Below are 14,386 nucleotides of genomic sequence, written 5' to 3'. Positions count from 1 at the left end.
ACCCCGGTTGCTGTGCTCTCCTCTGTGGCTTCAAAGCTTCCCCTCTCCACCTCCTGCAGTCTCTGCCCGCGAAGGGGCTTCTAGTGTGTGGAAACCTTTCCTCCTTCACAGCTCCCTCCCACCGGTGCAGGTCCCGTCCCTATTCTTTTGTCTCTGTTTATTCTTTTTTCTTTTGCCCTACCCAGGTACGTGGGGGGTTTCTTGCCTTTTGGGAGGTCTGAGGTCTTCTGCCAGCGTTCAGTAGGTGTTCTGTAGGAGTTGTTCCACGTGTAGATGTATTTCTGATGTATTTGTCGAGAGGAAAGTGATCTCCACGTCTTACTCTTCCGCCATCTTGAAGCTCCTTCTCAGTCTTTCCATAATCTAAAAGAAGCTGTTAAAATATAGAATATGAAGAGTGACAGGCTCTTCTGCTTTTGAAGCCTCATTCTCTCTCTATGATGAGCATTATTCCAGTCTCAGACTATACAGCTACTGAATGTAGTAGATGGGTGAGAGAAAAATTAGTCCTAGAAAAAAAGGGCATTCCTCAGAATATTCAGCCGGGGTTCATTCTGACTGCACATGGCAGAAATCCAACTGGAACACATTTACTCCGAGAGTGGTATTGGTTATCTACTCAGACTTTAGGAATCACAAAGCATTAGCTATTCTCAGAAATGACTGAGAACAGGGATTTGAAAGACATCAGGTGTTGATCATTCTGTGTCTTCACCTTCGTATTTTCTCTCATAATTCAGGTTTTTACAGCTGACTAGCTAATTCACCATGGCAGTGCCAGCTCCCGAGCTAGTGTATTTCCATTGTGCTATGCAAGGCACGTTACATATCATACTTCAGTCCTCAGGTTAAAAAGTCATAGAGGAATAAATTAATTAGTCTTATTTTGCTGAAGTGTCCAAAAATAGAGTTCTTGGGTACAAGGATTAGGTAACTCCCTCTACAACAGGGTGGTTAGGTTCAGGGGAGGGACAGTCCCCCCACATAAGAAGGTGCCATGCTCTTCCTGGGATGTTCAGTAGTGTAGAAAATTCATCAGTCTGAGACTGGCAGCTAGAAACTGGTTATCAGTTAATAGGAAGAAACTAATCTACTAGATGATAAAATTGCTAGTAGCATGAAGAGGTCAAAAAATGAAAATGGTTTCTGTATGTGTGTGTGTTTGTGAAAGAGAGAAAGATTTAATGTCTCACTGGTTCTGAAAAGAATGATTTTTGTTTCTTCTCGTTTGTTCGTTTTTAGAAAACGAAATGCAGTAGCTAATGGTTTAGACGTCCGTGTAAGATAGGTGTTAGAGGTCTCTTGTGATAAAAGAATATTTAAATAACAATGAAATTATGAAGATATAAATGATAGGAAAGTCAGTCAAGACTAAGGGAAGATTTCCTAAGTCAAATCCTTGATATCGTATGACTCTGAAAGTGTTTTCTCTCTTTTTACTCTTTTTTTCATTTCCTGACCTTTTCTGTGACTTCCCTAAAACTGACTAAATCTGTCAAGGACATTGTATTAGAACAGCCAGCCCTCATCCTAACTACCAGATGAGCAATTGTATGAGTGAGCCTGGGCGAGATCATCTGAACCCAACAAGATTAATAGAAACACCCAGACCACCTGTATACTCATGAGAGCTAAAAAGAAGTTGTTTAAGACACTGAATTTGGAAGTGATTATTTCAGAATCCTGAAATATTCTAAATCCTTTTCCAGAAACATGGAACTGGTTGTGCTAGCAGGGTAGCCACAGAGATGAAGCGCTAAGCATGCTTGTGCCCATGAACAATTGTATAATTTTCCTCAGGGCACCCAGCACATGCTTGTGCTACTTGGAAGCCCCAGAGACGGCTCTCTGGGCTGCCAGAGCCACCACAAAAGCCCAGAACCGCTCTTGCTTTCCAGGAAGCAGTAGAGAGTTACCCCTGTCTCAGTGATTTCAGGATTTTCTACCTTAGTTCAGAACCCCAGAATCAACACTGCTGAAAATTGAGCCTCAGTGATGATGCCAGTAACCTGGCCAAGCTTCTAGCAAAATTTTAAGTCCCTTCCAGGGCCTAAACAACTCTTGTGCTGGGCTGGAAGACCCAGAGAGTGCCTCTTGCACCACCAGAACTACCAAAAACTTTCTAAGTCTACTTGGGGGCCCAGGAACCATTTTTGCCTTCCTAGAAAAGTTTGAGAAAGTATTACCCTCTGCCTGAGTGTCCTTAGAATTTTCAACCTCACCTCAGAGCCTGGAGCCGTTGCCGAAAATTGACGTACAACGAGGGTGTCCTCAGCCTGGCTGAGCTAATGGAACTTTTCTAAATTCCTTTTTTGTCCCAGGAAAAGTTTGTGCTGTACTGGAAGGCATAGAAATCTTACCTTACCTTTATTTTTTTTCTTTTTTTCTTTTTTGTGGTACGCGGGCCTCTCACTGTTGTGGCCTCTCCCGTTGCGGAGCACAGGCTCCAGACGCGCAGGCTCAGCGGCCATGGCTCACGGGCCCAGCCGCTCCGTGGCATGTGGGATCTTCCCGGACCAGGGCACGAACCCGTGTCCCCTGCATCGGCAGGCGGACTCTCAACCACTGCGCCACCAGGGAAGCCCCCTTACCTTTACTTTTGAAAACTATTCACTGATCATTAAATTCTAAGTTGACAGTCTTTTTTTCTTTTTTTTTTTTTCCCCTTCAGTATTTAAAGATGATGCTATATCTATGGCTCACAAAATATCTCAGGAAAAGTCTGTTGTCATTCTCCTATCTGTTCCTGTGTACATGGTGTGTCTTCTTTTCTCTGGCACCTTTTAAGACTTTCTCATCACTGGTTTTTAGCAATTTGTTATGTTCTGCTTTGCTCTGATCTCTATGTGGCTTAAGTTTCATTGAGATTCATGAATCTGAAATCTTAGATATGTGAGTTCATAGGTTTTATCAAATTTGGAAATTTTTTGGATATATTACTTCAATTTTTTTTCTACTGTCCTCTTTCAAGAATTCCAACTACACATATGTTAGACAGCTTAGATTAATATACTGGTTTTTTATCTTTTAAAAAATTATGCTTCAGTTTGGAAACTTTTATTTCTTTATAATTGATCCCTTGTTCTGCACTCTCTTGTGTTGTTTATCTCATCCACTGTAGTTGCCATTTCAAATATTGTAAATTTCATCTCTGATTGAGGCATTTTAGTACTTTCTATTTCCATCCACATCATATTTATGTTTTTATGTATATTCTTGAGTATCATGTATATCATAGTCACAATAGATTTTTAAAGGCTTTTGTCTACTAAGTTCATCATCTGTATTACTTCTGAGTCTATTTCTATTTACTAATTTTTCTCTGGTAATGAACCATATTTTCCTGTTACTCTGCACCCCTGCTCATTTTGATTGGATGCTGTACATTATAAATTTTACTTGTTGGATTTTGTTGTATTTCTTAAAGAGTGTTGGTCCTTGTTCTGGCACGTAGTTAAAGTATTGAGGTGGTTTGGATCCAGTGAAAACTTGTTTTTAAGCTTTGTTAGTTCTGTCCAGTAGCCTTTAGTTTAGAGCTAATTAGGTATCACTCCTAAGAAAATTTGATTCTGAATATTCTATCCAATGTCCCATGATTTATGAGGTCTCTCTACTCTGCCTGGTGAAAAGCAAAGTATTCATAAGTATTCTGCAAAACTTCTTTGGTCTTTCCAGTGGTGCTTTTTGGAGTCTTATGGCGTTTCACTTCAAGTTTGTTGAGATCAGCAGTTAGATAAACATTTAAGAGTAACCTCTTTGCAGAGTTCCAGAACTCTTGTCTCTCTCAGTGCAACTCTCTTTCCTCTGGTATTCTGCCCCATGGGTCTATTCAGATCTCCTTTCTCATATTCCAGCCTCTGTCTACTTAGCTTTTTGACTACTGGACTTTATTAGGATTTCTCTCCTTAAGAAGTGCCCTGGAAATGGCATTAGGTAGTACACAGGAGCAATTGTGGGTTTATCTCATTGTCAAGACGCTTGCACTGGCTTTTGTCCAAGACTAAATGTAGTTGTTTTAGTATTTGTCCATTTTTCTAAGCGTCTATGATGGGAGGGAAATTCCTATAGCAATTAATTCTTCATGGAAAGTTTTTTTTTTTAATTGGTGGCCGAGTATACTTATGTTTTCCATATTTTAAAACATATTATAATATATATGGAATCTAAAAAAAAGTGGTTATGAAAAACCTAGCGGCAGGGCAGGAATAAAGACGCAGATGTAGAGAATGGACTTGAGGACACGGGGAGGGGGAAGGGTAAGCTGGGATGAAGTGAGAGAGTGGCATGGACTAATATACACTACCAAATGTAAAATAGATAGCTAGTGGGAAGCAGCCGCATAGCACAGGGAGATCAGCTCGGTGCTTTGTGACCACCTAAAGGGGTGGGACGGGGAGGGTGGGAGGGAGACGCAAGAGGGAGGAGCTATGGGGATATATGTATATGTATACCTGATTCACTTTGTTATAAAGCAGAAACTAACATACCATTGTAAAGCAATTATACTCCAATAAAGATGTTTAAAAATAAAAATTGAATTTTTAAAGTTTTCTCATACTATTATAGTTGCTGTGGGTGACTTAATATTTATAAGTTGAAATTCTTGCTTTCCAGGAGGATACGAAGGATAAATACATTAAAGACTCAGTGAAGGGATGAGTTTGCTGGCGACTGATTGTATACATAGAAATCAGAAAGAACTTCAAAGATTTGAGTCTGTTTAAATTGAAGAAATCTTTCCAAGGTATGTTGTGATTTATTATTATTTTTTAGTGAACTAGCATTTTTTAAGTTAAAAAAGTAAGACATTAATTTTGATAATTGATAATATTGAAGAATGACTCTAGCAAAAAAAAACAACAAACTCCCTTTTTTTGAACCTTTAAGGAAAAATCCAAGAAAATCCAAGAGAATCTTCAGATAAATTCTTAGACTAATAGGACAGTTAATCAATAGGACTAATAGGACAGTTTGTTGATGTAAGATTTTTGTTCTGTGGGTATAAAGTTACAGTTATAAAAGATGCATAAGTTCTAGAAATATGCCTTACAACATCCTGTCTATAATTAACAATACAGCATTGTGCACTTAAAAATTTGTTAAAAGAGTAGATCTTATGTGTCTCACCACAGAATAAAACAAAACAAAAACAAAACCAATAAAACAAGCAGAAAACCCCAAAGGTTTTTCATATGGATGGATATGTTTATTACCTCAATTATGATAATGGTATCATGGCTGTCTGTGTATATTCAAATTCATCAGATTGTAAACATTAAATATGTGAAGTTTTTTCTATATCAATTGTAGCTCAACAAAGCTGAAAAAACCACCTGTACACATTGTTCATAGCAGCTTTAATTGTAATAGCCCAAATTTTGAAACAGCCCAGATGTCCTTCATTCAACAAGTACATGGTTAAATAAACTGTAGTATGTCCCTACAATGGATTATTGTTCAGCTAAAAAATAAAATAAAATTTAAAAAGAACAAACTACTGATACATGTGACAACTTGGATGGATCTCACGGCATTATGGTGAGTGAGATAAAAAAATAATCTCAGGGCTTCCCTGGTGGCGCAGTGGTTGAGAGTCCACCTGCCGATGCAGGGGACGCGGGTTTGTGCCCCTGTCCAGAAGGATCCCGTGTGCCACGGAGCGGCTGGGCCCGTGAGCCATGGCCACTGGGCCTGCGCGTCCGGATCCTGTGCTCCGCAATGGAAGAGGCCACAGCAGTGAGAGGCCCACGTACCACAAAAAAAAGAAAATCTCAAAAGGTTACATAATGTATATTTCAAGTTCTACATCATTCTTGAAAAGACAAAGTTCATGAAATGGAGAACAAATCAGTGGTTAGGGAAGGAGGGAGGTGTGGCTTTAAAATGGTATCTCCAGGGGGTTCCTTTGTGGTGACATAACAGTTCTATATCTTGATTAAGATGGTGGTTTATGTGAATCTAAACATGATAAAAAACACATAAAGCTATACACAAAGACATACCAAAAAGAGAATTTGTGCAGAAACTGGTGACATTTGAATAAAGTCTTTAGGGTAATTAATTGTATTTCATCAATGTCAATTTCCTGGTTTTGATTATGTATGTACTATAGTAATATAAGATGTTACCATTGAGGGACACTAAGTGATGGGTATGTGGGACCTTTCTGCACTATTTTTACAAGTTCTGGAGCCTATAATTATTTCAGGATAAAAGTTTTAAAGCACAATTAATTGTATAATTTTGAATACTAGAAAAACCAGAAAATGTAATTTAGAAAAATATTTACCATAGCAATAAAGCATACATTTTATCCTAATAATAACTATAAAAATATACTGAGGGGAAAATACATCTGTAAGACAGTTAAGAGAGAAAATCTTAAACCTTTTTTTAAAAAAATTATTTATTTTTGGCTGTGTTGGGTCTTCATTGCTGCACATGGACTTTCTCTAGTTGCGGTGAGCAGGGGCTACTCTTCGTTGCGGTGCGCGGGCTTCTCATTGCGGTGGCTTCTCTTGTTGCGGAGCACAGGCTCTAGGTGCACGGGCTTCAGTAGTTGTGGCGCGCGGGCTCAGTTTGTGGCTCGCGGGCTCTAGAGCACGGGCTAAGTAGTTGTGGCGCACAGGCTTAATTGCTCTGTGGCATATGGGATCTTCCTGGACCAGGGCTCAAACCTGTGTCCCCTGCATTGGCAGGCGGATTCTTAACCACTGTACCACCAGGGAAGTCCATTAAACCTTTTTTTAAGCAATTCAAGAAAACCTAAATACATGGAGAGATGTACATGTTTATACATGATTAGTCAATATGATAAAGATGTTAGTTTTCCCTAAATTATATGTTCTATGTAATTCTGATCAAAGTACCAACCAGATTTTTAATGAAACTTGAAAGGCTAATTATAAAATTTACATGAAAGCACAAAGGCCCAAATATATCAAAGACGCTCCTGAAAAAGTATAAAGTTGGAGAATGTGTCCTATGCAATCCAAAATATAACAAGGGTATATTAAATTAAATGCAGTATGGTATTTAAACAAAGATAAAAAAGATGGACTAGAGAGAATAAGTATCTTAGAGACACACCCATGAATACTTGGAAAATTGAGTTACAAAACAGGTAGCATGTCAAATCAGTGGGCTCTTTGGAAATATGTTGAGGCTATAGGTTAACTGTAAAACAAAACATAAATATAAAACACATATATTAGAATCGATTCCAGGTGGATTAAGTATCAATATATGAAAACTAAGAATTTAAAATTTTAGAAGATAAAAGACTATCTTATTGCTTCAGGATAGTGAAGATTTTCTTATATAAAATACAAAAATCACAGTCCCTAAAAAATGATAGACGAAATTCAATATAATAAATTAAACAGTGTGCATCAAACAATGCTATAAAAATTGAAAAGATATGTACCAGACTTTTAGAACAGATCTACAATGATCTACACACAGTACAAAATAAAACATGAACAAACGTTACGAGCTGGTAATTCACTGAAATGGAACTCAAACAGAAGTATACATTTTCAGTAATAATCAGTGAGTTAAAATTAAAACCACAATGAGATGTTACTTCAGAACCAGCAAACAAGAAAACACTAAGAGTCTGACAATACCAATGCTCATTTATATAGGGAGCAATGTGTAAATCACATACACTCCAGGTAAGGTATTATAAGCACTTTATATATCTAATTAATATGACAATATGAAAGACCTATAGCTAGGCAGTTCCTCTCCCAGGAATCGTTTGAACATCTCATATTAGTATTTATTTAGAGGTTCATAATAGCCCTTTTACTATATAAATTAACCCATTGTTATTCATATTGTACATGTATTTGGTATGTTTTTATAATGAAAAGAATTTTAATCTATGTATAATGTAGTTCTATCTTTATTAGATTTTTAAAATAACATTTGCTGCCTTTACAAAAAGATTTTGAATGCTTTATTCTCTTTCTACTCTTTGGAATGAATTAAATTGCATTGAAGTTATCTATTCATTTTATGTCAATAGTTTCACTCATGCCAAAGTTTAAAATTTATCTATATTGTATTTAGCAAAATAATTCCTTACGATTTTTTTCTAATATACTCTGTAGATGTATTTTTCCATTCTCCTTTGTTATCTTCTTTATTTCCACTGAATTAGCTTAGCTAGTGGTTTATCTATTTTACTTTTTTCCCGTTTGCGTTTTTTAAAATTTATTTATTTATTTATTTATTTTTGGGTGTGTTGGGTCTTCGTTTCTGTGAGAGGGCTTTCTCTAGTTGCGGCAAGCAGGGGGCCACTCTTCATCGTGGTGCGCGGGCCTCTCACTGTCGCGGCCTCTCTTGTTGCGGAGCACAGGCTCCAGACGCACAGGCTCAGTAGTTGTGGCGCACAGGCTTAGTTGTTCCACGGCATGTGGGATCTTCTCAGACCAGGGCTCGAACCCATGTCCCCTGCACTGGCAGGCAGATTCTCAAACACTGCGCCACCAGGGAAGCCCCCCCATTTGCATTTTCAAAGAACCACATCATTGATTTATTTATTAGTTCTGATTTTCTGTTTTCTAGCTCATTAATTTCAGCTTTTATATTACTTAGTTTCTTCCTCCAACTTTCCTTGTTTTATTTTTCTGTATTTTTACTAACTTGCTGGGTTTAATGGTCAATAAATTTTCATTTCTTCTTAGTTTGTATTGTAAATATTTACAGCTATGCATTTCTCTTTCCAGAGTGCAATCCATTGATTCTAGTACATAATATTTTCAGTATCAACATTCCTAGATATTTTGAAATTGTGATCTTGATTTATTTTATTTAAATGATTTTTAAGGCTGTTTCTTAGCCTTAAAAATTTCAATTGTTTTGTTTCCAGTTTTACGATGAATTTCTAGTTTTACTGCACTATGATCAGAATGTATAATTTTATTTTTTTATAAAATATTTTAATTCTCTTTGTATTCAGTTAATTAAGATGGTTTTTGTACCCCTGAAAAGAAAGTTTGTTTTCTAGTTTTATAGTCTGAATTCTAAACAAAATTAATTTGATTTCTTTTATGTTTACTCATTTTTTATTTGCTTTTTAGTGCTGATGGAAATAAATTAATGTCTTCTAATTTATCTTTGTTTCTGTGTTTCTCCTTGCATTTCTTGTAGTTTTTATTTATGAATATCGAAGCTCTTCTGTTTGATTTTAAAGTCATTATAAAGTCTCCTCATTACAACTATCATGATTCTCAACTTTTAGGTTTTCCTTAATTGTTTCAAATTAGTTTTTATTAATATTGATACTGGAATATTTGAAAGAAAAATACTTATGATAGATTTTCATGATTCAGTTTACTCTATTTTTAGAGTGTCCTTTTTCTTCAGAAAAGTTTATTTTTCCACCTTCAGTTCAAACTGTTGATGTAAGATTATGCTTCTTGTTTTCTTTTTGTTTGCATTTTCTGGATATATCTTTAACAATACTATTACTTTCAGACTTCTTGTTTTGGTTTTAGCTTTGTCTCATATTTGTCAAATAATTGTTTTTTTCCCTTTGAACTGCTGATTACGAACATGCATGTATATGTGTGTGCGTGTCTAGGCACACATGTGTATATTCACCTTTGTTTTATATTATGTTTTCAATATCTCTTTCTTTTAATCATCCTTTAAAATCTTTGTTTGATTTGCATTATCTTTGTCTTGTGTTTCTTATATGTTTCTCTTCTGAACATCTAGGGGGCTTCATGATGAAGCCATGACAGCTATGGTGGTTCATTTGTGCGTGTTTGTGTGTGTGTGTGCGCGCGTGCATGTGCATGTATGCATGTCTTCATGTTTGTGTGTAGACTTTTTTCTAGTATGATTTAGCCATTAATGCTTTTCAGATGACAAAGTTTGCAGATCCAGGGCATTTTGCTACTCAGTTTCTTCTTCCCTTTACAAGCTCAGCAATCTGCATTTTACAATAGTTGTGCATTTGTTTATATGGAGACCCCCAACCAGCCCCTGTCTCTCAGTACTGCTAAGTAAGTTTCAAGGAGGCTCTCAGAGCAAGTTCATGCAGCACAACCTTGGAATTCCAAGTGTGAAATCCCTGGTCTTGCTCCTACTTTGGAGGCCTTTTGATCTACCTGCTCTGAAAGATCTGCTGGTTCTGTGTTCTCTGTGGTGGTCCCGTTCACGTAGCACCCTTGGTTGTCCTTTTCACATGGCACATAGGGTTACAGGTATTTGCTAGTCCGTATATATTTTTTCTCTGCTTTTCATTCACCTTTATTCCAGTTGGTTTCAGAGCAGAGTGGGGATATATAGAAAAGCGCTCAGTCATATGAAAGTGTTTAATAATTATGAAAAGTGATTTTTAAACATCTCCAATTATAATAAATTCTCTTAGAGTATCTTCTTCTCTCCCTTTGATCACTGTACAGTGTTCAATATTTGCTTCTTGTTTGATAGCTGATAGATATTGCCAGGGTTAATGTATGGGCTATGAACACATTCAAAATCCTGGAAACATTTGTCTAATTTGATTTTTATGTCAGTGTTCACATCCCTGGATTTAGGTTATCATGAAAAGGAAGACTCTTACTGGGTTTTGCTTGTTTAGTATTCAAGAGAGATTTCCCCTTAAATCTCCTTCAATATATCAACTTTGTGCAATATAGAATAAGAGATTAAGATGCTGCATATGTCAATATACTTTTCCATAAATTAAAAGAACATTTATTCTTTGTAGACTATCATTTATTTAAAATATATCTAGTACCACTGACTTCCATCTTTATGAGGGCAAGTATAACAACTCATGTATTTATATTTACAGAAAGAAGACAGTCATGGAGCTTATAATAGTATGATATACAAGATTGCTAGCTAGTGTTGATCATCTACTATATGCCAAGCACCATACCAAGCAATATGTTTATTTCATTTTGTTTAATCCCCTCAGCAATTAAGATGGATTTGTTCTTTCATCTAACAAACATTGTAAGTGCTGTGCTGAGGAGGAAAATTACATTAAAGATAAGAACAAGGATTTTAAACAAGAGGAGGAAACAGTCTTCCTTAGATTTGAAGTCTATCATTCTGGCTGCTGAATGATATCAAATGGAGTAGGAATAAACAGATAACAGAGAAAATTTAGGACAAGATAAAGCATTATATTTTTTCTAAGGACAACCAGAAGACTTGGGTTATTTTTTAAAGGGTTATGAGGAATAGATTGATGTAAAAATTTTTTAAGAATAATATTCTTGGGCTTCCCTGGTGGTGCAGTGGTTGAGAGTCCGCCTGCCGATGCAGGGGACACAGGTTCGTACCCTGGTGCGGGAGGATCCCACATGCCGCCGAGCGGCTGAGCCCGTCAGCTATGGCCGCTGAGCCTGCGCGTCCGGAGCCTGTGCTCCGCAACGCACGGGAGAGGCCACAGCGGTGAGAGGTCTGCGAACCGCATTAAAAAAAAAAAAAAAAAAAAAAAAAAAGAGACAAGAATAATATTCTTGCCACTGTGTAGGTAATACTTCTGAGGGAAAGGTGAGTAGAAAAAGAGAGATAAGTCGTGATACTGTTGCCATGTTCTGGGTAAGTGATGATGGTGGACTAGACTGGGATTTAGGCAGAGAAATGGAGAGAAATTAATCACACGTGTACAGTTAGAGCAGAAGGTGAATGTAGAGAGGATTCTTGAGTTAATCACCTAAGCAATGGGGTGAGAATGGTGTTGCTTTTACCATTATGTGAAAGATTGGGGTTTAGAGGGATGGGAAACTAATTTCTAGGACACTTAAAATATATCTGACTACACGAAAAATATATCTGACTATGCGACTCCCAAGAAGAATCTTAAATAGGCAAATGTGATGTGCAGTTTTTAGCTCTGAAGACTGGGCTTGGCTTAGAGATATTTATCTTGGCACTATGAAATGGAGAGAATGTAGAGAGAGAAGAAAGGACTTTTGAATTGATCCTGAATATGTCATCACAGTTATCACTTACCTACAGTCTGTGGTTGTTACTAGTTCTTTAGGCAGAAAGGCACAAGGCACATTTCCAGATCTCCAGAATGGTGGGAAGGTATCACTAGGCTGAAAACAAACCTTTGTGAACTTAGTAGAGAGCTTTCTGTAGAATCTGATGGCCCTCACCCCTATTGGGTGATTTCTTTCATAGTGTGATGCCTTCATGAAACTTAAAGGCCAGGAGGGTTTGCCTTTCTGGCAGGGAGAATGTTGTTATGTCTCATGCTTTATACAGTATCTTCATTCAGTTACATTATTATAACCTTTATTTACATTGTAGGAAATTATTTTCCTGCATTGTACATTTTGGTGTTTTTCTTTAAGTCACCATTACTCTAATGTTAGAAAAATTAAAACTTAGATTCTGCCGTACCCATTTCAAAAGTAGCCAGAATAAAGCTTTAGTCACCAGTTTAAAATATAAGTACAAGTATGTTTCTGGAATAAAAATGTGAGTTTGGAGTAACAGTGTGTGGTGAAGACCTTCAAAGGACCCAAACCAATGGGCTCTAATTATTAAAGTTATATATAAAAAATACTCTAAGACCAACTCACTTCATATTTATCTTTTTCATTTCAATAATGTTATTCAACATGTGGCAATGAAAGCTGCATTATGTTTTTGGATACTGACAAGGCGTTTAACAAATATTTCATGCTATCCTTATAAGAAAAATTGAGACATTTGTGCTGAATTAGTATAATCTGGTGCCTTCCTAAATAATGGAATAAGCGTGCGAAAAATGTGTATAATTATCTGTCAGCATCAACAAGAAAGGAGCATTTTAGTGGAGATGCCATTAAACTGTTATGAATTTCTTAACTCTTTAATATTTTAATAATATTTTACTAATTTACAAACTAATTTGTTAGTTTAATATTTTAATAATATTTCAATAAAATACAAATAAAGCTGAAAAGTATTATTTGCACTTATTTTTTTCAAAAATAATTTAATTATGGCCAGGAAAATTATAAACTATCTAAACATTTTTGCCTAATAAATACTCATAACTGTGTCTATATCTGTGTATATATGCATGTTTGAATGTGAGTTAACATTTCCAGCTGCAGATTCATTAAAAACAGAGCAAGTTCACTAGGAGCTTGTGCAAGACTTTCGAAACACAAAGGTATGTACATTGTTCTCTAGAAGTACCAGGAAATGTAAAGCAAGTCAAAGCAATGATCCAGATGGCAGAAGACAGAAGGCAAGGAAGAAATGATGAGTCTGTGGGTATATGGTGCTGTCCAGGGCTTCAGTGTTTCCTTTGATTTTCTCATAAGTAGCCTGATAACAGACGCTATAGACGTTGAAATGCAGGAACCACCTCTACCTGGATGTCTCACAGGCATCTGAAATCAATATGTACAAAGCCCGTCTCAATATCCACGCTGTGAAATTCCCTTTTAATTCTGTTTTGCAAAGCCACCCCTTAGCCTGGGCAAGAAATATTGGAGATACCTCTCTTCTTCATGTAAATTTATATGATTCTATATCCTACAAACTTCGTGATTCTGTTTACTTTTCACCAACATTCCTGCTTGGAATCTTCAGTTATCCAATATATATCCTGTATACCCCTCAGAGTAATTTGAAAATGTAAATCTGATCACCTCTTTCCAATGTCTACTTATTAATTTTGGGATAAAGTTAAAGTTAATGTTGTTCACTAGGAAGTTCATTATTAGGCAGGCTCTATTTATTTACCCTTTCAACTGTGCTCATTTAAAATTTTTTTTCACTCTTGGGTGCTACCTGTGAGCAATATAGAGGATGTTTAGCTTCTCAAAATTGCACATCTCTCTCAACTTTGAAACTTTAACTGTAGAGATTAGAGTTAGAACAAAAAATGTAAATGTTATAAACTATGGATCAAAAACTTAATGTGCAATTAATAATTATGAGCAACATCTGGGCCAGTTAGTTAAAAAAAGATTGGAATTGATATTACTTGTCAATTATATTTGTATTGATTCTCTATTTAATACATTACTAAATAATTTCTCAAGTCTATCATGCTGATCACATCTGTGATTCATACAAGTTGAGAAAGGTGGAGGATATATTACTTGGATGACAAAAATAAATATACCAGTATGGAACAGGAAGGTGTTTCCTTGGGGCTTTCTACCTCAGTGGGGAAATATGAATAGAAAGAGCTCATTAAAGCAAGACTAGGAAAAAAAAAAAACAAAAAACAGAGGAAGTCATTAGTGATTCAAAGATATCAAAACATTCCAGGAAGACAAAAAGCTGAAAGTATAGAAGAAACTAATGCCTGGTGTTTTTTGATTTGATGCGAGATATTTTAGCTTGTTGGATGCTGGATATTTTGCACTCCTAAAAATATTCTTGAGCTTTCTTTGTTCTT

The sequence above is a fragment of the Lagenorhynchus albirostris genome, chromosome 8 (assembly GCF_949774975.1).
Source record: "Lagenorhynchus albirostris chromosome 8, mLagAlb1.1, whole genome shotgun sequence".
NCBI lineage: Eukaryota > Metazoa > Chordata > Mammalia > Artiodactyla > Delphinidae > Lagenorhynchus > Lagenorhynchus albirostris.
The sequence above is the reverse complement of the archived record's forward strand: the minus strand, read 5'-3'. Positions refer to the sequence as shown.